Here is a 27876-nt window from a genome sequence, read left to right as displayed (position 1 = left end):
CTACTCAGCATGCTTCCTCCTTTACAGCTTGGTGAAGAAAGATTGCCCAGCTGGGGCAGCACTGGAGTGAGCACTTGAATCATCCCTTAAATAGGATGCCATTCCAAGATAGGCACAATCATGCACTCCTGGCCAATTTAGGGTCTCCAATAAATTTGACATGAACATCTCTGTGCAAACACAAAACTTAGCCAACTCCACAACAGGAAGCGAGGTGGGTCCAAGTGCTCTTGTTGTTGAAATTCCCATCCAGATCATTTACACAGTGTCTAAGAAAAGTCTTCACCCCTTGGAAGTTTTCATGTTTTATTGTTAGCACAGCAGTGAATCACAGTGGAGTGAATTTGACTTTTTTGACACTGATCAACAGAAAAAGACTCTTTAATGTCAAAGGAGAAACAGACCTCTGCAAAGCGGACTAAAAAAAACCTATATAAGCTGAGCTATTGGCCCAGAAGTGGAAAAGCAAAAGCGTGTCAAGAGCAGGGCTTCATCCCTTATGTTCTGCAAGAAGAAATCCAACTCTTCAAATAGTCCCAATTTTGCTGGAATTCATTCCAGCCCATCCATCCATCTTCTAAATTAGGGTAAAAATAAGAAAGCACAGAAAAGTACTGTAGGTTGAAGTGGTATGGACATGTGATAAGGAGAGACAATGAATATGTGGGCGAAAAAGTGATGAAAATGGAAATACAGGGAAAGAAAAAGTGAAGGATGAAAAGGAGGTGGGAGGGTAAAAGAAGACTTGAAGGAAAAGGTCTGACTGGGGAGGTGTAAGAAGAGGTATGGTTAGACCATGTAGAAATGGGAAGAAATGAAGAAGAAGAAAAAGATGACATATTCATGTAAAATATATATATCTATATATATATATATCTATATATATCTATATATATATATATATATATATCTATATATATATATATATATATATATATATATATATATATATATATATCTCTATATCTATATCTATATCTATATCTATATCTATATCTCTATATCTATATCTATATCTATATATATATATTTTGTTTTTTATCTATTCGTCAGAAAAACTTACCTTCTTATTTACCAGATGATCATACACATGAAAATAAGAAAACATTTAGATGAGAACAGGCCACTCTGCCCCCATAAAACCCATCAGTTCTTATTCACCCGCTGAAGATTAAAGTTGCAAAAGTTGTTTTAAACATGAATGATCCTGAACCTTTAACAGCCCTAATTTGTGCTCCCAGATGACATTACTGGCATCAGTATTGCTTCTTCACCATCGCAACACCATGTCTCCTATTAGTCTTTGCTTACTTAAATGTTCACGATTCCCCCAAGCTTGCACTTTGTGTAATGGATTCAGATTGGACATTTACCAGATTGTAATATGGAAGCCAAGGCTGAGCGCAACAGTGGCCTCATGAGTGTGTCATGAAGATTGTGCAGACTCTGTCCAAATTTATATTCCACATCCTGACATATTAAACTCCTTTTCCACTTTAATTTTTTTCATTTGTTTTGAGAGTCCATCTGTATCGACTCACGACACATCATCTTATTTAACAAGTAATGAAAACATCAGATCTTGTCAGGCCACTTCAAACACCCACACAGAATCCTGTGTCCACCAGAAAGGTCTTAACATTTGTGTGGTAGAAAACACCACCACACTATGGAGGAGGGCCTTTTCAAATTTACTCACAACAAAGCTAAACACTTAACAGAACAACACACAGCCTAGAAATGAGTAGCGCCTGCTAGCATTCACACTAGCCTCAGATTTTCATAAGGTTTTAAATATTTTTTCATTGTAGACAAATAACAGTCCTGGTGAAAGGCAGGGTTGCATAGTGGACAATGCTCCATTGACCTGGGCTCAACTCCTGACCAGCATGTTTGGCGTGGGTTACTACAGTATCCAACCACATCTTGAAGTTTAAGTAACTGATAACCCTAAACTGATTTCTGCTCGTGTGCAAGTACATGGCTAATGTCCCATCAGAGACTGGTCATATCAGGATATGAACTGGCTCTGGACTGATATGAACCTCAAATGGAAAACAAAACATATTTTAGAAGATTAATGAAAATGCTTTATTTAGAACAATTAGGATGAGAACAAGCCATTCAGTCCAACAAGCTTATCTATTCAATTTACATAGATTGTCCAGAAAATAACATCAAATTGAGACATGAAGGCCCCTAAAGTCCTGCTCTCCACCACACAGCTTGGTCACGTATTCCCTGTGTCTATGATTCTGTTCTAATGTTGTTCTGAGGGTTACTCCCAAGTCAGAAAATAACAAAACTGACAGACATGCTTTAAACAGGAATCATACAAGTTAAAAAAAATGAATAGTGGACGTATGGGCTTGACATCTGGCATTGGGTCCTGCCTTGCTCTCAGTGCTGCCAGAATAAGCTCCATTCTTTCCTAATCCAAACAAATATAGGATGGTCCAGATCTAATTATGAAATTATCATTACACTATAACTTAAGTTTATTACATACAGAATTCACAAAAAAATCTTTTTGTTGCTGAAAGATAGCAGCACCTGCCCTGCATTCCAAAATGGCAGGGAGACGGTTGTCAGTCGAACAGCGGGTGCAATGTGTTCGCCTTTTCTTAATTGCATAATTAGATCTGGACCACCCTGCATAAAAGCAAGCTCACAAAATGGGTGGGGATAGACTGGCATCTCATGCAGAATTGGTTTCTGTGTTGTGCCCAATGCCTCCTTGATAAGTTCCAACTGTGCAACTCCGAAATAGAAAAAGTTAAAAAACTGGTTGAATAGATAGAGTGGCATGTCATCCGCAGCTGGCTCCTGCACTGAACTTAATGCTTCCAAGTTAAGTCCCAGCTCCCTGCAGGGTCAGGGATAGGAAAAGCAAGTGGGCTCTAAACTGGTGGCTATTTCTAGCTCAAGCTCCCAGAGGCCTTGAAAAATAATGGACTTGACAATCCTGGCTAGGGGTGGTTTGTGTCATCCACAGTTGCATCTGGAAAGGACCAATAAAGGAAAAGACAAAGTGCATTGTGTAAAAATGTGTGTATGCAGTATGAAAAACTGGATGAAAGTGAAAATTAACAATACATTTTTACAAGGATCAAGCAAATCTCTAATATGACCACAAGCATGAGTCAGCTCAAGCAGACAGGTTCACCTGTCGAAAGCAGAGACTGACTTTTAACCACTATTGAAATATTTTATACTTAGAAAAATAAAGGTAGAAGAAAAAAAAAAATAAAGAAGAGAAAAACAAATGTGTCTACACCTTTATTAACCGTGGAGACCTTCCATTGCAGAGAATGGAGGCGAGTGTCCAGATGCTTGTGTTTCAAGATCATTGACTGTTCCATTCCTCCATCAAATATTAAACAGAACCCAGAACTCACTTTGGTTGATTTTGATTCATTTTTCGATTTGTTTCAAAATATGGCACGCTTCCAGTGCTTTTATCACAACTCCAGTAATTACATGGTGTACTTACTACATATATGATGTCCTAGTAATTACCATAATCTACATCAGTCTGTACTGCAATTTCTCCTACTTCTAGTCAAATATGAATATTAAGAAAATAAATCAAAATACATATAATTAAGCATTTTTAATTAGGTGGTCATTACACAATTGTACTACACAAAACAGTACGTCGTATATTCAATAAAATGAATGGATTCTGTGATGGCCTGTGATTCAGTGGTCTGCATGAAAACCCTACAGCCTCAGTGCTCTGCGAGTTCTGGAGTGTAACAAAAATGTGGAAGCTGGATTTTAAAGAATACCACTCGATACCAGGCTCATGTGCTCGGCTCACAAAGACTTGATCTGCACCCTGGCCAGCACCATCCATGGACGCACCCACTGCCTACTGGGCGTATTGAGCTATGAAGCGTGACTCAGCCAGCCTGGATCATGAGGTCACAGTTTTGGAAGGGCAGTGGAAGGAGTGAAAGACATCTCCTCATATGGGTTTAATCCCAGTGTGGTCCAGATTTAATCATGGATGAAGGGTTGTGTGGCACTTGCACCAAACCACTACACAACACAAGTTTCCACTGCTAATAGTTTCATTTTGTTGAGCAACGTAACTAACTGAAACTCTGTCCAAAGCTGGTTACCACCTTATACACAAGGCTCTCCATAAGCAGGGTAGAAAACTGTTTACTTTCAAAGAGGTTCATTGTATATTAGGGTTGCATAGTATAGTTTTAGTGAAAAATTGCCCAACAAAACAATTTTTACAATGGTACCGTATCAGTATTTTGTTAATTTCGTTACCGGAAGTAAATGGTAGTTTTCAAGCACCTTGCGCTCAGTTGTTTCTAAACACAACTCTACAGGGGACCATCTGTTTGTTTAATATATGTATCAAATCTGTCTTGAATCACCAAATGGCCCAAACCACTCTTTGAAAACACCTACATATACTGTAAATGAGTTGAACAGTCCAAAGAGAAGGATCCTCTTTTCAATTTACAGAGTGCAGCACATACAGTAAGGGAGGTATGCGATAGTGCGGCACAAGTTAATGTGGGCTGGGAGAATGAAAACATAAATAAATAAATAAATGATCACTTTTCAAGCACCTCAGTCTACCGTTTATAAGTAAAATCAGAACTCCAAGTCAGACCCCCCCAATCCCTCCTCTCTTTGAACATCTATTAATGTAAAGCTGATGGATAATTCAAAGAGGAGGCTCCTCTAAATCGATGTGTAAGGACTACGACACACAATTGTGTGGCAGAGCAGCTCACTTGTATGAGAGTTTGGGGAATGAAGCAGCTGTGAGACCAAGGGGTGGCCAGGAGTATGGGGTTCGGATTAGTTGCTTTATTTGCTTAGGAACAATTTTAGCACCGGTATTGAGGTTCAAGAGCTGGTTAATGAAGCGAAAATTTTAGTACCAACCAACGCTATGCTGATTCACTTCACGCCTCACTTCTATTTAAGTGAAACAAAAAAATGAAGCAATTCAGTGGACTGAATCTTAAAAAGAAAAGAAGTTAGTCAGAATCTGAAACTGGTCACTAATTAAGCAGAGGGTTTGAATGAAAATCTGTCGCTACAGTAGCACTTCAAAACTAGAGACCCCCGTGTTTGACTATTGCACCTGAAATGTTTCAGATGAAAAAGACAAACGTTTTGAGGTGAGGCAGCTACCCTCAATGACACAGACTGCGCCTTTTATCTTTAGCCAAGGTTTTCTCTCTTTTTAGACATTCAGGTGTGTATTTGGGAGTGGGTTTAATCTTTTTCATAATAAAATACATTTTATTTACTTATTGAGCTTCTTTAAAAAGCCAAATTTCCTTCTGGGGATGAATAAAAGTGCTGTCTATCTATCGAATGGTACCCGAGAGTGGTGATGTGTTGTGTGTTAATTCGAACATGCAGGTAACAACCATACATCTGCTGTGTGAACGTGAACTGGTTCAATGACTTGCTCGGGGTCACACACTGAGGTGAAGGCTAAAGCAGCTGCATTGTGGTTTACCAGCTCTAACAAGTCCAGCAGCAGGCTCCTCCTGGCCACTTTCGCACTTCGTTGTACAATCAGTGTTACATCCATCCCTTTTTACCATGAATGGCTAAAGCTTTGGAGGAACATTTTATAGTTTATATCTTTCAATGTCTACAATCTGTTGCATGCTTTCAGAATAGGCAAAAAATCACATTTGGCATTGTATGCTAAAATTCCTACAATCTCAATGTGTTATAAGCGACCACACCTCACTGTCTTTTAGAAGATATCGGAGGCATGTGGGCGTTACAACACTATCGCTGTTTTCTGACATTTTGCCTTCCAGTGAATTACAACTCCCAGAGCTCAGTTCTGCACCTTTCTTCTTTCTTTTCAGTTGTACAAATGAATTCATTACATTTTGTTAATTTTTAAAGTGTATTTTGATATCAAAGTGCAATTTAGAAACAGGGAGAAAGGGCTACAGAAAAGTAAGTGCCACTCTTGTGCCTTCTTTGACCTATGCGTTCACATTCTTTTATAATCCTATAAAAATCCATTTGTTCGGATTCTCTTCACTTTGCTGTCATAGAATGGTAACTTCTATATGCCTTTTAAAATAGTCTTCGGTATTTCAAACTACAGAGGCAAAAAGAATAATGACAAGAATGGAAAACACTGATAATAAACATTCATAGCAAAACCAGAGAGTAACCTCGCTGTTATTATGATCTTCTAAGAAAGGGGGCTCTGAAAAAATTCAATTAACAAAATCAAAAAAAAAATCAACTCAAGTACAGTTTGAAAAGCACATTTACAGAGCACATGATTTTAATCACATGGTACTGTATATTATAGAATATATATGTGGTATCATGACGACACACTGCAGTCTCTCAGGGTTCATCTCCAGACCTAGTTACTGTCAATGAGGTGTTACAGCACATCCATGTTTTGTGCCCAAGTACTCCATTTTTTTTTCCCACCCCTTACAGACAGGCATACTTGGTTCATTTGAGAGGTCCACTGGACTCTTTGTGTCTGTGTGGGCTCACACCACAAAGCATCTCAATGTGCAGATTTGAACAGTGGTGAACTGCTGGTGGTCAGATGCAAACCCACAACACCTGGCTCAGAAGTGGTCTCCTTACAGTGTGAGCTAATAGAAGAACTCCTCGAGTGTAAGACAGAAGCTTCGAGTTTCACAACTGACCACCAGTAGCTCACTACCATGGCAAATCAATTGCCAATGAGGACGGGATTTGCACTGTGGACAGGTAGAGTGTAGTGTCAATGCAATGTAGAAAATGTGGAGGCTGACTTCGAGAGAAATCATCTAACGTCACCAAGAAGCGCACTGCTCACAATGTTCAGAGACGTTCTCCGAGCGCCTGACTAAAAGGATCTCTAAAATTAGCTTACGTTGCAATGTGCCGACTTCTGAGCCAGATGCTGTGGGTTCACGATTAACCAATGGCAGTTCACCACAGTGTAAATCTACAAACAGAGATGCTTTGTGATGCGAGTTCACAGCAATTCACTTGGCAATGTGAATGGGATATGCACTGTGGATGGGTGGAGTGTACTGGTGACACTGTATAGAAATGTTGGGGGCTGACAGAAAGAGAGAGATCAGCTGATGTCACCAGGAAGAACACCACTCACAGTGTTCAGAGATGTTCTCTGCGTGGCTGACTGAGATGCTTTGTGGTCTGAGCCCACGATAATTCAGCTTTGAAATGAACTGATGTCCTGCTTTGAGGGTAAAGGATATACTTCAGCTTCCTGAAATACAGTAATGGAAAATGCAGGTTCAGAACATGATCAGAACTATGCCCTTCAAAGCACTGCTGCATGAAACACCTCCAGAAAATGCTAGACAAAAAAAACAAAACATACAGCTTATCCTTCAATATGTAGGGTCATCTGTCTCTTATTTATTGAAGATTTTTCTGTTGTGGTTGGCATGACTGGCCATGAGAGACCTGCTACTGGAACCTGAACTAACTCCAACGGTTGCAGACAAGATGTACCAAAATGAGAGCCAAAGCTGGATACAGATGAAGAGGCACAATCCACTTTGTGCATAATGTACATTATTACAAAAAAAAAAAAACCTTCCTAAGGAATGTATTACTTTGACAGTTGGACATGTTCATCTGGGTAGTTACGGCTACAATATTTAGGCAAATTCACTCACTCACTCACCGGCAGAGATGTTTCTAATGGCTAGGATGAACCTTCCTGGCTCACTTTTAGAGTTACAAGTGCAACAGAGGAGAGTGTCAGTTCAAGCTGAAGAGGGAGGAAGATTTATTCTTCTGGGGGAAAAAAAACTTTCTCCCAGCATGTATGAATGTTACATCCCTTGGACCTCCTGGTTCCACCTAAGAATTAAGAAGTGCACCAGATCTTGTGGGGAAGGAAGGTCTATTATCTTGTAAATAAGTTTCTTCTAGCCTGGAACAGCATTCATTAGAACAGCCAAGAAGTGAGATTCAGTTCAACCTGGAAAACCGTATATACTTATCTAACTGGGATGAAGAAAACCTCAATGTCTAATGATCAGAAATTATCTGACATAACATAAATCTAATCTACAAAATCTGCTTCATTCGCCTATTCTCATCTGAAGCTAAATATGAGTGGTGCTGGGCACCAAGGACCTTCAGAAGTCAACCTGATATATTAATGACTCAGTCCAGAGAGTTTCCAGTCCCCTGCAATTTCCTGTTCTGGTTCAAAGTAATTGGCTCAGACATCACTAATTTACCGTCCATTACAATTGCCCAAGTCTGACAGATGTGCTGTCATCTTTTGGTCACTATTTATCCATTGTTTAATCCAATTTTTTCGTTATAAGGATACTAGGAGTCGAAATCTATTCCGGAAGCAACGGGGACAGGAATACAAACTAGACATGCCTATCATGGGACACATGGACACATCCACACTAATTAAGAGCTGCTAGATAGCCAAATAAACACATCTTTGATGAGTGAGAAGAAACCTTAGAAATAAGTTGATTTTTAAAATAAAAACCTACAATATTTACACTAAACAAGCATTTGAATTGAAAGTAACATAATTCATTGCTATAACATGAAGGCAGAGGGACAGTTTTAGGCCATAGCGATTGCGGTTCATAAACAAAGCAAAGAACCAAGCGGGTGGTCAAGAGCACCTATGTGTATAAATCACCCCCAAATAAATGACAGCCATGCAGATTCCCAGTAAACCACCTGTCTGTGGTTTTTGATGTATCTACAACTCTCCAAATCTCACAGGCCAGATGCCAGACTGATTCCTTTTGTCAGTATCTGCTGTGCATTCATGTCACTGAGGTCACAAAGTTTGCATTTTGCAGGGTGCTGTGGTAGAGAGGCTCTGTGCTTTGTCATCCTCCCTATACAGATGCTGGTTTTCTCTCCACGACTGGCATGATGGAGCAGAGATCTACTTAAATTTTATGGCCTTGTATTTTTTTTTTTGTAAAACTTAGAATTTTTACTATTTCAAATATACTATATAATAAGCCAATACAGTATTATAACTGTGTATTATTAATATGCTGTACATACTTATGCACTATGAACATATCTATGATCTATCTATATATATATGATCTATCTATATATATATATATATATATATATATATATATATATATATATATATATATATATATATATATATATATATATGATAGCCCATATTTATGTATATGATGTTTCACAGGCTTGAGGGAAAAACGAGAATCAACCCTAAATTGGAAGTCACTTCCTCAAAGGCCAAACTCAATCTAGGTGGGCCAGTTTTGAACCATTGGTCTGGCTAGCCTTTATGTCATTGCAATGTAATAAAGTGGAGTACAAAGGAAATCCCCGTGTAGACAAATGGAGAACATTTCAACTCTAGAGTCAATGACAGCACCACCATTGACACTCCGTCTCCTGGAGTTGAGGAACAGCAGCATTGAACTCTTGTGCCTTCCCACTCACTTTAGTACCTTAAAATGAACAGAGGCTCCTAGCATTAGGAATAGCACTGCAAAAATACTGACAGTACAGAAGAACAAAACCATACTGTAAGCAGTCCCAGGAAGGAGGCTCTCCTGTACTTCACTCAGGATCATCTCAACTTGGGTTTGTAAACAACTAGTGATTTGTAAGACAAAAAACATTAAACAGCCAGTATTCTCCATCTTGTGATACTGACAAGCACACAACTTTTATATACAGTCCATTTGCTCTATCAAACCAACAATGACTGGGACACGATTCCCTAAAATCATAATTATTTCATTTGCTCCTTTCCTACTTGAACAACAGCCCTATGGACTGCATTTTTATCCTTCCATCTGATTTCTGCACCCTCTGCTCAGGTTGCTTCATCTGAGAAGCAAAGTTTAGGGAGAATCCATACTTCTCCTTTCAATAACATTGTAACTCCCCAGCAGGGCATTAGGCATTAGTAGTCCCCACAAGCACACTCTCAGGTCAATGTCCTGCCTTTGTGGTAAGATGCATTGGAGTCCATGGTGATGCACAGTTTTAAATAAATTAAAATGTTAAAGCTAGGCTTTGAAGGTTTGTGTGTGTGTATGTGTGTGTGTGTATGGTTACATGGCAGACACGCTCCAGGATGTAGATGGGATAATCGACTGATTGTGCATTCATGAGCAGACATGTGTGGTTCAGTCAGTTGCCTCATTAGCACTCTACAGTCTGCAATCAACACAAGCGTACCTGCACTGCTAGAAGTATAAAGGGGAGACTGAGCAGGGAACAGGGGAGGTCGAGCAACAAAAGACAAAGTCCGGAGGTTAAAGGGTGAGAATGAAAGTTATGGAAGAGTCAGGATGGTCGTGAAGTTGGTGCCTTCGCGAGAAGAAGACAGGCAATTGGGAAGCGGCCACAAGATGAGTAAGCTTACGGCACTGGAGATGCAAGGTTGCTCCAGCTGAGCACTCTAGTAGCTGGAGCAACCAAGTGCTCAGAGTGGACCACCACAGAAGCAGAAGGATGAGAGTAGGAGACAAGAGTAGGGCTCATGGGGTCTCTGCAGACATCGAGGGAAAGCAGCAAGGACACAAAACAGGCTTAGGATGTCCCAGTGGGTTCTACCTGTGGTGGCTGTGGCTCAAGATGGAGAAAGGGATAATAACTGTGCCTGTAGGTTAACAGTCAGGCCCATGTTGGTTTTACAAGAAGATTCTAGCAGCCTTGGAATTTTAACTGCATGGATTATTATTATATGGATTTTGAACCTCCACTATGACCACTGTGATAGATCGATAGATCGATAGATCGATAGATACTTTATTAATCCCAAGGGGAAATTCACATTTCATTTCATTTCATTTTTTCCCATTCTATCAGGAATTATTTATTTATCTATTGAAGCACTGTGCTTTTTTCCATTTTGGGTTCTTTTCAACCCTTGACTTTTGTTAAATAAAACCACCATTGCACTTTACACCTTACTCTTGTTGCTTTGCGTCCTTATTGCCTGGCTCATCTCGTTTCATGACTATCAGCAGTCCCGGATTAGACATGGTGTCCCAGCCTAACCCGACAGAATCAAGCAGAACGCAGAAAGCCAATTCAGCACAGGGCACACTTCACCCGCACCAAATATGTTCTGAGTTGTTAATCAATTTAATTACTAGAGAAATTAGACAAACCCAAAGTGATTATGAGGTTAAAGTGAAAGCTCCACACATACTGTGTGTATCCTGAGATTTACACTAAGGTCTTTCATTGCTCTGAGGAAGCATCTTTAGCCAGTGTGCCATCATAATATCTCACGAAAGCTCCTCCATGACCATTTAAGGCTATCTAGTCATACCCAGATAACAAATATGTCTGCAAAGTCGCACACAAGACATAATGAAACATTCTTAAACCTGCTTAATCTAGTTCAGGGTATTGGGGGCTAGAGGGTGCCAGCCCATCACAAGGTCCTTTGGTGCACACAATTAGGGGACCAATTTGTAATCCTCATTCAATCCATTAATTTTTTTTGGATGTAGGAGGAACCCCCCACCCCACACACAAACACACACAGGGAGAACATTTAAACTTCAGTCAGATGATGGCCAAGCATTGGATTCAGACCCAGGAGACTGGATCCATGAGGTAGGAGCACTAATGACTTCACCGCCATGCTACAGTTTACATTGTGCACCAACTGCAAAGCTGTTTACCAAATAGCTGACCATCAGTGATCATCACTGTCACTTGCACAGACTGCAGTAGATGTATCAAACAATGCTTTGAAGTTAACGTGCACACACTGTCAAGCTGGAAGGACAGCAGTACTTCAAAGATGGAGAAACCCAGATGTCCTTTCCAAACCTTCTTAAAAGTCAACCTAACTTTCCTACCTCTTACTTTGATAGCCTGCACCCGAGTGTTTTTTTCCACATTAACTGTCCACAACTGGCACAGGATGCCATAAAACCTTTAAATATGCACTCTCAGAATTCTTTTCAAGATCCTGCCATGTATAACTCTGAAGTCAAGAACAAAATATGGATGCCTCTATCTCTGAAACCAAACATGTGGGACATCGGAGGCTTCAACGTATTCTTCATTGTGAAGCTCATTCTGCTTCCTGATGCTCTGTTTCTAACATGATGAGGATCCTCTAGTCTGAATGCACACCTCTTCTCTCTTTGCGATTTTCCATCCAAAAGTAAAATTTTGCCAATTATGCAATTGTCTCCATTTTGTTTCCAAAGTAATATTTTTCCATTTCCACTTTGACCTTATTTTTATTAACAACACATTTTGCCCTCATCATATTCCTGCTTTCTGTTGTCTCATTCTCTTTGCATGAGACTGATTACTTGAGCACATTGTGATGGGGTTCAGTGTAAAAAGCACTATATAAAAACTAATTGGCTGATTCATCATCTGATGATGAGAGATCTATGAGGCCTCTGCACTTGCGAGTGACTGACATATTGGAGCAATGAATATGTCATGGAGATCCACAGTTTTTAAATTTGAGCTCGAGGGCATTTCAAATCTGAATACATTTACAACCCTTTAAAATAATGATAAAGAAAAATGAAACATTCCTGCTCTTAAAGGACCAATAACTGTTAATATCCAAATTTATTTTATCCTATCTGGCAGTCAAAGCCATGTGCAGAGCTAGGCATCATTTTTAACTCCGCCATGCTGCTCCAGACTCCTTGTGGTTGTACTGTAGGTAGGCATGTTTCACTTTTCACAGTAGTTCTGGACACAGCGATCGGTGGGCATTCATGTTGTAACCTGATCGCTGCATCCACAATTACTCACAAAAGTCAGACATGTCTGCCTGCAATACAACCACAAAGTCTATAAGCATTTTGACTGAGGAGTATATAAAAATGTCAGGAACAAATTTCTAGATGGAATGCTATGTACCCAGTTACCTGTATTTTTGTTTTTCCTATTTAATTTTGCACTTAGTGTCAATGTAAAATAAATGTTTTACTCTTTTGTATCCTTGTCTAATTTGCATCTCTAAGAAAACTGCACAAATAACCAGTTAGTAAATGTGCATATGGCATAATGTTCAGGTGTACCCTGGGACTTAAGGCCATGTCACATTTGACATATTTTCTAGTAGTTTTTCAGGCAGAGACTACTTTAACATAATCTTAGTGAGGTGGAAGCAGATGTGATGCTCTCCTGTGACCTCCAGTCATCTAGTTTGACATCCGACTTCTTGAACATAATCTTAGTAAGTTGGATGCAGACTCAATGCTCTCCTGTTACCTCCAGTCATCTAGCTTGGCATTTCAAGTTATTTGCTCCTACCAGTTTGTGGGCTCATCTCAACAAAATCAGATAGGCTTCAGTTTGTCTTTAGTCATGGGGTCTGATAACCAATGAGCACTCCGCTGGATGTACAATGCATAGAATGCAACGATGAGGAATAAAGTGCACAAGTGTTCAGTACCTCACAAGCACAAGGGAGACTAGTCTGTCTAATGTCTTGTGTTTTATACACAATGACAAAACATTAAAAAGGCTTCGATTGCAGCCGATTCTCCATATCCTGTAAAGCCTTTGCATGGGCACTGGCAACTTCAGGCAGAACAATAATGGCCGACAGACAATGAGGCAAATTTGTGATACTTTAAATGCATCTGTCTGATTTCTCGTGCTTTACACAACAAGAAAAAGGGCCAAGATTGTGACTAAACTCAACACACCCAGGAACAAATTTTGTGCAGCACTAATTCGGTCACACGGCACGTTATTGGCTGTCAAAAAAGGGCAAACTTGCAGGTCTTGAAATTTGTCTGTCTGATGTCTCGTGTTTTATACAGCATGACAGAACAGAAAAAAGAAAAATGGCCAAGGCTGTGGCTGAACTCAACATACCTGGAAGGCATTCATATAGCACTTCTTCTGACATGCAGCACATTATTGGCTGTCAAATAAAGGAAAAGCTTGTAATACTTTGGAAAGGTGAAACTGTGCAGAAAAGTCATCATGGAGTCATGGAAATCTGTTATGCCTTGAAAGGTCTAGTTGTGTAACTGACATCCTACGAGGACAAGATCAGCAACTACCATGATCCCCCTCCAACTAGGGTGACACGCAAGGTGTTAACAGTTCTGAAAGCTGAGGCATTTTTAATTCCTTGTCATTTTCTTACTTACAGTACTTATCTAACTTTTGCTGATTAAATATTTGATAAACATATCCGACAAATAATAGTGGTAATAAAATGTCATTGCACTTTTTTAACAGCACTTGATTTAAAAACTGAGTCCGAATTGGCTTGTATTGACTGACATTGTTTTCCTAGATGATGGATTACATCTCAACTGATGTTAAAATTGATTGATATATAGTACTGTTGTTATTTTTCGTTTGTGACTAATCATGGTTCATATTTGTTAAGCATATCATTTTTTTTTTTAAAAGAAGAACCCAGTGGAGGGTTGAAGTCCTCTGCTGGTATTTCTATAATTTGTACTGGGGATTTGTTTTGTCGTCAGGAGCTACTACTGAATATGCAAAAGAGGAAAATACACAATTTGAAATGAGGTAAATTTAAAACAGCAAATTAATCAGCAGCTGAGATCACATGCAATGTTTCTCTAAGACAGACCATTTTGAAAATTAACAATGCTTTCTAAACAGGAGCTTTTTTAAATTTTAAACATTTTTACGGCACGTTTCATTTGAGAGATCTAAATTACAATGGAATTTTCCTGACAAATAAGTGTCTCATATTTAATTCAGACTAGTTTACTGGGAACCGAGATGTTTCATGCAGACGGACAGAAAGAAGACCGACAAGACGACAACTACAATAGGTGCTTCTAACTTTAAGGCGAACGCAGCTAAAAATAATCAAGAAAATCTTCCCAGGTTTTAAGGAGTTACAAAGAAAACCCAGCAACCTTTAAGATATGCAGCACTACTGAACATTAAACAATTATAAACTCTTATGATTTATGGGCATGCACATTATAAAGCTCCTGGACATGGCGGCATCCCGATTATGCTAATTAACATCACTGCATTACTTCAGGTTCAACTAACATTAAATAAAACGTACTACATTTTGTAATTTTATTATGAATGCCCATTTGGCTGACGCCTTTATCCAAGATGAGGATACATTACAGTTATTTAAAGATGACAGCTGCAGCACAGGCAGGTAAACCGACTCACATCCATCTATATCAGTGAATGCAGTGAAGCACCTCCACACCTAACCTTTGGCAATGTGCAGATTTGCTGCCTAAAATCCTAATAGTGATAAAAAACAAACATGCTGGGTTATTGTGCGAGTGTCTCTTCAAGGTGGGACCCTCTGCACAGAAGCACTGGCTATACACTCGAGTTTGGGTTCCAGATTTGGTAACAAGTAAATCATACAAATGAATGGAAAAACACACACCACAGCAAATAATGTCTTAGATTTGTGGTCCATTTTGTTAAACCCAGACATGATCTACTTGGACAGTGTCAACCTGAAAAGGCCTTCCTGCCACAAATAAATATGCAACCACTTTAGAAGAATGACTTCTTCTTTAAAAGTACTTTATTATTTACAGGTAGCACACTATTATGGCTAAGACTGCACACTGGAAAGAAAAATCGGTTTTGGTAAACTGGTTCCACCATGGCAATCTGGTCCTGAATGACATCAAGAAGAAATTGTGGACTTCAACAGACATAATAGAAAAAGATACTGGAGGAGGACCATCAAGTCTTGTATTACTAGGTCTTGAAGAAAAGACGTAGGAGTGCAATAGCATTTTCTGAGGAACGAGAGGATAAGTATGCGGATACTTTAACATTTTTACCTCTCAGCTACAACAAGGTGGGCTAGACTCTCATTCTACATGGTAATCCCACCAGAATAACTTGAAAGGACAGACCGACCATTCAGAGTGCTATGACATCTATATTAATAAAATCCTATCCTAATTGCTTGTCTTTTCGCTAAATCGTGCAAAAATGGCTGAACCAGTTTTCATGAAAGCTTGCATGTGCCTTGCCATTAGCCCGACTTAAAATACGTAATAGGCTGTATGTCAAAACAAAGAGAGGGGTTATAATAGGAGGGGGACAACCCAGAAACCATTGCCAATGTCAGGAATACAATTTCTATCAGACAGCAGGAATATGCTACAGATGATGGAAGACATTGCCATCAGCATACAATAAGTTTTCTGCTGGTCAAAGTGGGATCTCAAAAACCACAGGTACATATGTCATTTTCTTCTTAATTAATCTGAATAACAGTTTCATTGTCTCACTTGATTACATCTTTAGTCTAAGAGTACATCTTTTTGTCTCATCGTGGGGTGTGTTTAGCCATGTTGAATTTCCTAAAGACAGTTTTTCCTGTATATGCTGGTAACAACAGGAGCTTTGGTTAGTCTGCAATAAAGCCGACATCAAGATCTACACTGAATCCGGTGGTAACAAGGCCTGTCCCATAAGAACCCCAATGCAAACTTCTCACCCCTGTAATCTAACACCATGCACCACATGGCATCATTTAGTATAACATGTGCCAGTGCCATCAAGAGCTAGAAACACTCTGGTTGGCTGGTTACCCTTCATCATCGCAGTCACCTTTATATTTTTTGCTCTTACTCATACACATTGTACCTCCCAGTTTCTCTGTAATAAAAAAGTCACTTCAGGAAAAGCTGTGGCTGTGGGATGAAAACTGTACATTTTTTCTGTAAAGTAAAGTGTAAGGAATTACTTTCCTTATTATTTTAGTCTTTTACCAACTTTGGAATGCACCAGAATAAATAAAATTTCCAATATACTTGGAGAACAGCACAGTAGTGCAGTGGGACCACGGCAGCATTACTGTAAGGAGACTGGGGCTCCCATTCCAGGTATTCCATGTGTGGACATTGAAAATACTTCCCATGTCCACATTGTTCTGGTTTCATCCCACAGACCAAAGACATAGCAGGCTGGACAATTTGTTGATGCTAAACTGGCCCTGGTGTGTATGTGTCCATATGTGTGTTCACCCTGTGATGAAGGGCTGGCACCTCATCCAGGGATTGTTCCTTCTTTGTGCCCATTTCTTACTGGGATAGGCTCCAGCTTCTCTGTGATCCTGCTCTGGATAATAAGAATTGGAAGATGAATGGATGTTGTTGGCATAAACACATTTGTAAACTCAGACAGGACTATTGGCAGAGTTGCCTCATCTAACTTTATATTAACTATCAGAAAACATTGGATGAGGGCAGAGTCAACGAAACCATAGCTCACCAGTTTCTACTGATTTAATAGAGATGATACTTGATTTGTGCTACCCACAACTACACAATATGGTGACTTGTTCAAGTTAAACTGTTTTTTTCCCATGCTGAAGAATGGATGGAATTTGCTCATAATTTGCTTACATATATGCCATCCTCTCTGTGATGAGGAACTAACTAGAAAGTAGCAGCAGGCATCAAATTGCTCCTTTTACAAGCAAAGTCTTGGTCTGACTTGGTCATTTTGGTATCTGCCACCATCTTTAAAGATAACTGTTGCAACCAAGTTGCAGGTCACCATGTGCTATCAACTTTGAAATAAACATTGATCTATCACAAAACACAGGCACTTACCATCACTGTTCCATATTCTTGTAATTGAGAAATTGTCAGGTTAAAGGAATTATTGAGGATTACACAAAGAGTGAAACAAGAGTATTGGCTCGCACAGACAGACATATAGAAAGATAGAACTTTATTTTGTCCTTAAATTAAAATGGCCACCATTTTAGTTTGGACAGCAAGCTTATTTTAAGTGCAGCAGCTTGAATTTTCAACTGGAAAAAGAAAAATGTTAGCCTAGCAACAAAGTGTCTCTTTTACTCATATATTTTTTAAACATGTTAACCTTGTGTCCTCTTGATAAACATTTTGATACATTTGCAACATTTTTAAAGGTCAGTATTGTGTTTATTAATTATTGTTCTGTATCATACAGCAAAGGTTTTGGCAGGACACAAGTACCACATAATTAAAATGGTAATTCACATTTATAATTACACCGTAAGAATTACAAACGTCTAGCTGATACATTGAATAAGAAAAAAAATAAAAATAAACACAATTTATAAATATAGTATATGCATATTTTAGCTGTAGTACAATTGATGATGTAAAATGATTAGAACCTATAAGTGCAGTTATATTTACATTTAAGCAGTGTTTAATTGACAATATCAATTAATTGATTGTGTGAGTAGTATATATATATATATATATATATATATATATATATTGCGTATGTGGATTTCGCTTTCACCAAACAACAAATCTTTTAATTCTCGTGGATACGCCTCTTCATTGGGAAGAAACACTACTTTTCCCTGATGGCAACATGAATTAGACAATATACAAGTCTCCAAGTTAAAGTTTAAAGCCGAACAATATCTACATACTTCTGTCATATCACCCATGTCCATATTTCGATCTCTTTTCGCTTTTCCGTTATTTCACGGAGTAATAATTTCCATTTGTTAGTGCTAATGTGATCTTTACTATCAGTTTTTTGAGACTTTCGAATTTTAGTACTTTCGTAATCTGTAACCTGCTCTGCATGTGTATTGTGCCAATGTTTTTGAACCTCTTTACGACATTCTACTTTGTCTTATTTCTGACTTTCAGTGGAGAGCAAAGGAACGTGTCTGACAATAGCATTCACATGAATGAGAAGTGATTGGGCGTGGTTGTAAAAGTTTGAGAGGAGGGCAGGACTTGTCAAAATCTCTTGTCAAATAGTCTAATCTTGCGGGACCTGAAATTATCTCTGAGAATGTGTCGTCGCAGGATTTCCTTTTATAATAAAAAGAGTATATATATATATATATATATATATATATATATATATATATATATATATATATATATATATATATATATATATATATATATATAGTGGTAGCCGGCCCGGACACAGACAGGTGGACACGTCAATTTCACCCAACACACGTTTAATTGGCATACTGCTATTTACAAGTGCAACGCACCCCAAAGTCCTGGCCACCACACAGTGCCTTTTCCTTCAGGCTGCCTCCTGGTCTCTCCTCCAGACCTTGTCCTCTCTTCTCTCCTGACTCTAGCCATTGTATAAAGGGAGGCGGCCCCTTTTATGGTCCCCTGAATGTGCTCCAGGTGTGTCCCAGCAATCTTCTACCGACACGCCCCAGTGTGGCGGAAGTGCCGGCTGCATCCCCAGAAACACTCTGAATGTCCCTGCTCCTCTTCCCTCCAGCACTTCCGGGTGTGGCAAAAGTGCTGAGGTGCAGGGCTCCAGAGGTATAGGGGCGCCCCCACTGGCGGTGACCACTGGCCCCTACAGGGTGGAGCTTCAAAGTTCTGTACCCGTGGCCCCCAAAGGTACCAGGGCAGTCTCCCCCACATGGTCGCCACCCCAGCCATCTCCGACTATATATATATATATATATATCTGAAAACTATCTATTTTAAATTAAGCTTTGTTTCACATTATGTACATTACAGAAAAAATTAAACGATATGACAGCTTGCAATTATAAGAAGCATTTTATGTTCTTTTATGTCATATGTATTATAGACACAAATTTTTGTACATATTTTATGAAGGTAAGTAACTGAAGAAATGTTTTTATTATAGCATTTTTAGTTTCACTGAAAAATAAGCCTACAGAATTTAATGTTGTTAATAAAACATAAACAGATAACACCCATGATGTATAGTTTAACTATAAAAATACACTTTAATATAGGACATAACACTTCTTGTTTGTCTGATTATGCAGTAGTTTTAAACATCAGAATCAGTAACAGAATTGCCTGATCGAGCAACATGAAATCGGTGATCAGTATCAGCCTTACAAAACCTGATCAGGGCATCCCTAATTTTCCAGAAGTGACTCCAATCTTTTGCTGCAGACAGAACGTTTCCACAAAAGCTCTGTCAGTCTGCAGTTGCAAGTGTGTTCTTTATTTAATGCCATAGTATCCTATGGCAAAAGAATGAGGACAGGTGACGCCAACAGACTGATCATGTTCCAACAGAAAGGCCAGCTCTGCTCTGGGCACTACTCTGGACCTTCTTGAGGTGGAGGCAGAGAGAAGAATTTTGGATGAGATACTGGCAATGGTGAACAGTATCTCACACCCTCTGCAGAACAAACTGTTCAACCTACAGAGCACCTCCAGCACAAGACTAATTCTACCAAGGTGCTCCTGGAAACAATACTGGAGGTCTTTTATATGCTACAACATAACACCTGGCTAGGCAGTGGTTTCTCGGCCAATGTGTTCTGTTAATTTTAATCATATTATTTATTTATTTTCTGGAAGAGATATTGGGACACCTTAGCAATTTGTCAAACAAACAGGCTTGATGGACTGAATGGTCTCCTCTCTTTTGTCAAATTTCTTATGGACTGTATCATATGGAATACATTTTCTGAAATTTGTGTATGTCAGCTAATGTAACACTGCAAATTCCCTTGCCTTCAATAAACTATCTTTATATCTACCCATAAAACTTATAAGAGACCATCATAAAAATTTTATATCAATCTACAAAACTTGAAGGGGCAACCTCAGAAGTTCAGCATTGATCTACTTATCTAAAAGTTGTCAGTGACGACCACCAATATTTAGTACTTCCCTCTCTATGTGCCTGTCAGACTGGTAAGAGACACCCACAGCAATTCAGTACCAATCTGCCAATTTATAAAACTGGTAGGACACAACAATAGGAATTCGACAGTCATCTATCTTTTATAGTGCCTTTGATAGTATTCTGCCTTTATGTCTATATACAGTATATTCCGGGGGGCACGGTGGCGCAGTGGTAGCGCTGCTGCCCCGCAGTTAGGAGACCCGGGTTCGCTTCCCGGGTCCTCCCTGCGTGGAGTTTGCATGTTCTCCCGTGTCTGCGTGGGTTTCCTCCGGCGCTCGGTTTCCTCCCACAATCCAAAGACATGCAGGTTAGGTGGATTGGCGATTCTAAATTGGCCCTAGTGTGTGCTTGGTGTGTGGGTGTGTTTGTGTGTGTCCTGCGGTGGGTTGGCACCCTGCCCAGGATTGGTTCCTGCCTTGTGCCCTGTGTTGGCTGGGATTGGCTCCAGCAGACCCCCCGTGACCCTGTATTTGGATTCAGCGGGTTAGAAAATGGATGGATGGATGGACAGTATATTCCTATCAAACAATTCTATTAGATCTTTTGTTTCTTTTTAAATCTGCCTTCTAAAAATGACTGGAGAAGTCGGTCTATTTTAAAACTCTGCCAGTGTCACCGCTGACGAGGCTATGATAAGTCCTTGTACCTTTCAAGGGGAACGGGCCGAGGTGGGGGGTTGAGGGAGGTCAGGCGGGTAACATCATTCCTCTCTCACTGCAACAAGAATTTGGCAAGTGGAATGCCAGTGATACCTGTGAAATGCTCCATTTCACCAGCGCCCTCAGACCGTGACACACATCTCAGAATATTTGAAAGCTGAAGAGAGAAAAAAGCCTGGTTGTTACTTCAAAGCCTGCAGCCAAAGCCTAATTAGGGCTCTTGTGTTTGTGGCAAAACAATGACCAGAACACAGTCCAGAATTTTTCAGAAGCTCTTAAAAGAGTTTTGGCGGCAACAGCCTCCCACTGAGAAACTTCTCGGTGTGCTTAGAAGTCACCAAGGCTCCTGTTCTCCAGTCTAAACGAGCCCTGTCTGACCCCTGGCTGGCATTCTGTCTTCTTTAATAGCCCTTAACAATTTCAAAGCTTACGATGAAATTACCTCTCACATCAGGTTTTCCTTAATCTTTGAGATGCAGCTTCTTTTCTGCAGCAACTTGTATTTGTTTAACAACTGATGGCAATTAATGAAACATAAGCTCATGACTTCTTTCAGACTGTATAAACTATTAGTCAGTAAGTTAATCAGACTGGCAGAATAAATGAGTAGCCACCGTTTCAAGACAAGTGAATAAATCAGTGCATTTATGAAAACAACACTGCAGGAATAAAAAAACAACATAAAATGTCTGATACACAATGGGAAGCAAGTCCCAAATACCAGCGAAACACGGAGTCAGAAGTCACAGTTTAGTGTCTAGCCATCATGATCGCGGTCTGCTTAAGGTGCTGTACTCGCTACATAAAGCCAGATTCACGTCACCAAGTAACTGATCGTTGTGCCTTTTAGGATTTAACAAGCAGAGCTCATCAGAATCCTACAAAACTCCCAACTAGGCAAAGAAAGCATACGGTTTGGAGAAAAGAAACACACAAGGAAATATTTCTACAAACGATAAGTGACGTGGTGGAAAGGGTAGGATGTAATATCAATAATTAATGTAGCAGAACGGTACAGTACTTTGATATTAAAGTAGCCACATGCGCATAAGCAAAGAGATGGCACAAATTAAAAGAGCCCTCCACTACTAGGGAAACAAAAGCCCAGGAAAAACCTGTCATCAGAAATGAAGAAAAAGAAATGAAAAAGAAAAAAAAAAACGTAATAAAAACTCTTGGATCTTGCTTACCGGTATAAATCCAGTGGGGTTCCTTGCTCAATTAATAAAAAACTAAGACGCGACATGACAAGATTTCCTCTGCATTATCCTCTAAACTAAGTCAGCTCCGTAGCTTAAGAAATTTCTCAGACATGAAATGCAGCCTAAGTCCTATTTAAATATTGCCAACCTGAGTGAAATAAGAAGATAAGATTGAATTGGACTCTTTTTTTATCAATATTGCTGTTATTTACAAAAGGTCTTCAACAATCATGATAGATACTTATTTCTGTGACTGTTTTATTTCATTCATCTTAACTTATTGAGGATCCTTTCATTTATAGAACTGATGCTGTTACGGCCAGCAGCCATTCCACCTGCACTTCAGAACAGGTCATCCATATGAAGCCAAGTATGTTTAGGCCCCGCCAGCACTTGGATGGGAGACCATCTAGGAAAAGCTTGGGTTGCTGCTGGAAGAGTTGTGTGTGTGTGGTCCTGATGTCCCACTGCAGTCACAGGGACACTGTGCTCTAAAAATCAGTGCTGTCCTTCCAGTTAGACACAAAAATAAGGCCCTGACCCTCTGTGGTCATAACAGATCAGTGGGCATCTTTTTGAAGAGTAGAGTGTCTCCCAATGTCCTGGTTAAATTGCCCACCATGTCCTGGTCATATCTGTCTAACTATCTCTCAGCTCTTCACCACCTAATAGCTAATGTGTGGTGAGTGTACTGGCACAAGAATGGCTGCCGTTGCATCATCCAAAGGTGGTGCTATACATTGGTGGTTGTTGACGTGGCTCCCCGCTGTCTATGTAAAGTGCTTTCAGTAAGTTAGAAAAGCACTATATAAATGTAATCAATTATGATTATTACTATTATTACTGTTACAGTTAATAATTATTATTTGTATATTTTTATAAATTGGTTTCTCCATTTAACTGAATCAAATCATATTATGCACAGAGAATCATTTTTACACATTAATATCAACCACATCAAGAAAAACATTATTTTTTTTTCCAATTCCAGTAGTAATAGCTAAAAGTTCTGTGACCATTCATTAAGATGATAGTACTTAAGGGAAAACATTGCCAAGGAAAACAAACACATTATTAAAACTGTTATACAATACAAAAATAAAAGCATCAACATAACTGTTGTTCGTATTTATTAAAATAACACTATTACCAGAACAGCATGGTGGCACACAAGTCATCATCCTGAATTCTGGGCTCAGTTCCAGGCCTTGTCATTGTCTGCATAGAGTTTGCATGCTTTTCTCGTGTCCGTGTCAGGTTTTCTCCATTTTTTTTTCCCCTCCCAAATACCAAACACACGAGTGTTGCGTTAATTCGCCATTCTAAACTGGCCCGTGTCAAGGTGCGTGTGCCACTCGCATTGAAGTGGGTTCCAGCCATATGCCCAATTCTGCTCGGACAAGCCCTGCACACTCAAGTGGGTATGACAATGTTAAATTATATTAGATTTTCAGAAACTCATTATAAAATAATGTTAGTAATATTACTACTACCACCAGCAGGAGCAGCACTGATGAACTGTTCTTTCATGTTTGTTTTCTATTTCTTACTGATCCTTTACATACGGCACATTTTATTGGTCATTCACCATTCATAAACTGATGCAGCTCATACTGTTACATAATAAGCAAGAAATTACATTCAATCAGTCATTACAAATTGGGATATAAATAATACCTTATACAGCAAAAAAAAATGTAATTAGTGGAGACGATGCTGAACAAACTTGACAGATCAGTAGCTTAAATATTCCACTAAACACATACTGTAAAATGCCATTACACCAATAACACAGTGCAATAACATGTAATTAATATTATCCATTATCTAGCCACCTTGATCAAGCTTGCCAATTCACTTGAGTTTTACAGATCTCTCGAAATATTTGTTGAAATAAGCATAGTTCAAGTTATGTTATTTATAGTGGGGTTTATTACCCCGCATTTTACAAGAAAATTTTCCTAAATATTCATAATCGTCATTTGACTAAAGGAGTCTTCCTTGGTCTGTGAGGGCGAATGCACCCCAAGAAGGACCGGCGTCCCGTCCAGGACTTGTCCTCGCCTTGCGCGGAGTGCGGTCAGACATTACCCGGATATCCTTGGCCCCGAAATGGAGACTGGCTAGATGTTCACTGTTAAATGGTTTGTGTCAGCCGCCCCTTCCACAGTTCCTTCCTGCTTTGCACCCCATACTGCTGGGATTGGTTCTGGCTTTCCTCGACTCTAATTCTGCAATCGGTATTCTGCGCCTATATTGTGAAGCAATGGCATTAAAGAATGTATACCCATTTATGCCTTATGGGTGTTTACCAGAAAAAAAACTGTGATGATTAACTCCGAGACACCTTCAGAAGTCGTGCCGATGGCCGTTTTAACCTGTGCGCCCAGTAGGAACGGAAGATGCCCAGCTTCACTGTCCCCGCTGGCAATCACGCTTTAAATGTCGCGCTATAATTAGTACGCCTACTAGCGGTCAATGCCAACGCGACAGCTGTCATTCAGTGTGCACTGGCCAGGGGGAAAAGTCCCCTGGCTCTATGATCGTCCTTTGTTTATTAACTGCCCCCTGTGATAACACGATTTAAAAGAGCTTTTCTTAACATAACTTGCGGTCGCTTCTCGTTTTTTATGGGGGTGGGGTGGGCAGTGCGTCGGGGTGTATGATAGTCAGTGGGCACTACTAACGCTATACGAGCACCGGTAAACCGCAGGTAAAAGATAAGCGAATGAATCAGAACCGCGTTGTGCTTCAAAGCAGTCGCACGACGATCTTTTAATAACAGCCAACACTATTCCGACTTCCGCCACATGTCAAAAAACTTAAATTAATCAAATGGTCCTAATCGAAAATTTCAAACGGAAAAGAAAAAGTCCGAATGCATTAGCGCCTAAAATACAGTCCTTGCCAGCGTAAAATCCCCGTTCTAGTTTTCATTTCAGCGGGGAATGCAACACAAACACTTCGCGGCGATTAAAGAAACATTGCTACTATCAGCTATGCACAGCTGTTGAAGGCACAAGTTTGAATAATGTGTCTGCCCGTGAATGTGCGGGTTAACTAGGTAGTAAAATGGAAATGCGATCGCGCAGTATTCGCTCGATACGGACAATCTGAACCGCGTCTCTGGCATCGAATCCTTTTATGGCAGGGATGAGGTTAAAAAATTCCTGCGAAATACTACTGTCCATTAAACCCACGCCAGCACAGCTGGCTCCAATTGAAAGCAATGCATAATATTCAATAGGATGCGATACAAAGGTGAAGAAAAAGCTCACCGCTTACCGGGTTGAGATGGATTCACAGCGCGGCTGACACCGTCCTCGCCTTCGGCTGTTGCTCGGATGATATTTTGCTGAATTTCCTCTTTTGCTTTTCCAGGATGATTCATCGAGCCCTCGGCGGTACTGACAACCTTAACAGACAGCATTTTCACATTTCAGCCGGGCTGGACATGTTTATTCTTTTCTCTTTTCCTGGCTCCGCTCCTTTATTTTTTTCTCCCCCGCAGCTTCTGTGTCTCGGTATAAATTGAGCCAAACCCCAGTCTAGCAATCCCTCAGGAAAACGCAAAAAAGGGAAAAGCAAAAAGCACACAAAGACGGACACCACCTTCCAATCGTGCAACGTTCTTCGAGCTGCAAGATGACCGATGTTGTATTGTTTATTGTCCTGTAGATCCCTGGCGAATTGAAGCAGAAAGAACGAAACGGTGGGAGAGCTGCGATATGCAGGGGACCGTTCTGCTGTACTGCCCTGATCTACGGATCTGCCCACCGCTGCTGCTTTGCCTATGCGAGTGCCTTACCATGCGCGCTAGACGTGCTTGCCTGTCAACAGCATCCGGGACCCCGTAGTTTTTTTTATAAGTTGTATTCCTCTAAATGCTGGGAGTTGTAGTTTTCACATGAAAACCTAACTCCTCCACTGCGCGTACTCGAACTCCATAGACCGGCATTCATTGCGACCTCATACTCTCAATTCCGTCCCAATACTGGTGACCAGTTGTCATATCTGTGCGGCGGCGCTGCCACCTAGCCTCCGCTTGTGAGTTTGCACTTTGCTTTGTCGATTCACGGTGTTCTAGCAGCACCTGGCAACAATATGAAGAGACAACCATAAAATATGTTATATTTTTTAATATTTCAGATTGTTATGGCTACGTAGTGAGAACGTCGCTAGTGGAAAGTTTGTGATTGGTTAAATGCAGAGAAAGCCAGGACCTACCTAATGTGGGATAAACTTTTAAAAGTTTAGTTGTGAAAACAGCAAACAATAAGGATGAAGTAAACTTAAAAGTAAATTAATTACTGGCGTGTGAGTTACGCAAACATTTTATTTGCTATTATTATAATTCTTTTCAATTAGTTTCAGTTTTACAAATTTCAAGAAGAATGACAACATTATGAAAACTATGACCATGATTCATTTTTTAAGCTTGATCCATTTTGATTCAAATTAATGATCTCATTTGTAGTAATATTTTTACAATCTGAGAAATTTAAAACACTGAAAACTTCTCTTTATGTTTGCTTCTAACATGTATTATGTTGCCGTTTTAAACCCCGGTTGGGGAGTCCTACAGTGCTAGATTCAAAACATGTTTTATTTCAATGTTGGTTACTCCTCTGCAGCACGTTTTCACCATCAAGCACTTTACACACAGATGTACTTTATGACATATTTACTATATAATCAGTATGTATCTGTGTGCTCCTGAGGTTTACATGGCATAAAAATGGTAAATGGAAAGTAAAGGCCTAGCTGGTATTGATAATTAGCATTATTTTTCAAAGCCTTGTTGCTTCACCAAATGTCAGCTTAACACGTTTAATTCTGTGAAATACAAAGGTTTACCACTGAGGATAGGACTAGGATTGCAATACACTATGGGAGGCAGTGATGTCTGCTTGGAATGTTACTGCTCCAGAGCTCTCTTCTGTTCAGAACGTACAGGTATATAAAGTATTGCACAATCCCTGAAAAATGTTATTATCAAAGACCTCAGCCATGCTGCACAATCACTTTGTCTCCCTCCTCCATTCCATCAAATCATACAGGACCATTGGCAGTGACCACTGCATTCACAGATAGTTTTCACATAGCCACTGATAGTGCCAAATGCTAATTTTTTTATGCTTTTTTGTTTTGTGTACACCAAGTGTGTTACATTCAATGTATGGTGTTGCATTAACTGTCCTTTTAGCCTGTTGTTTCTATTTTATTATTGTTACTATAGTGTGGATGACATGGTAGTAGTAATTTCATAGTACTACACACATGACTCTTAACCTGTACAGAACTGAACTGTTTTTGGATGGTGTGATCATTCTTAGTCAGCCATACCTGTTCCTTCCATTTCTCCTCTTTTT

General features: G+C 39.7%; 1 protein-coding gene across 6 annotated transcripts in view; it reads right to left on the bottom strand.

Annotated features, from left to right (window-relative positions):
• Positions 1–26326, bottom strand: part of ahdc1 (AT hook, DNA binding motif, containing 1) — a 321455-nt gene extending 295129 nt beyond the window's left edge. For 3 of the 6 annotated variants that reach the window (XR_005631116.1, XR_005631115.1, XM_039740342.1), the window contains exon 1: positions 25790–26326. The gene's annotated coding sequence lies outside the window, so the exon portion shown is untranslated. The remainder of the gene's footprint in view (positions 1–25789) is intronic. The other 3 variants (XR_005631118.1, XR_005631117.1, XR_005631120.1) reach the window with 1 other exon arrangement.
• Positions 26327–27876: the final 1550 nt, after the last annotated feature.

Source organism: Polypterus senegalus, chromosome 17 (assembly GCF_016835505.1).
Source record: "Polypterus senegalus isolate Bchr_013 chromosome 17, ASM1683550v1, whole genome shotgun sequence".
NCBI classification, from domain to species: Eukaryota; Metazoa; Chordata; class Cladistia; order Polypteriformes; family Polypteridae; genus Polypterus; species Polypterus senegalus.
The sequence above is the reverse complement of the archived record's forward strand: the minus strand, read 5'-3'. Positions and strand labels throughout refer to the sequence as shown.